Genomic DNA, 353 nt, shown 5'->3' with positions numbered 1-353 from the left:
ACACTGCTGAGGGGAGCAGCGGGCGAGACAGGAGAGGTCTGCCGTGCCATGTGGGATTCTCGCCGGCTGGCCAGGATTGAACCCGCACTGTAGAGGCTGCGGACAGCTTCAGAGCGCTGAGCTCAACAGCCTGCACCACCAGGGGAGGCCCGAGGTGACTTAAATTGAAATGACAACTTTGACCCAGGGTAGGTGTGAACTTTATTATTCTCTGTCCTGTGGTCTAGGAATGAATAACATTTGGGGTTGGCTTGTGTTGTTGTTTCCATTAGGTAAAACCCCACCACGTGTGCAGGCCTCATTCCGAAAGATGTCCTAATTCTGCACCAACATTCGTCCACAGGCATCTGACG

This window comes from Talpa europaea (genome assembly GCF_964194135.1).
Source record: "Talpa europaea genome assembly, chromosome: 15".
NCBI lineage: Eukaryota > Metazoa > Chordata > Mammalia > Eulipotyphla > Talpidae > Talpa > Talpa europaea.
The sequence above is the reverse complement of the archived record's forward strand: the minus strand, read 5'-3'. Positions refer to the sequence as shown.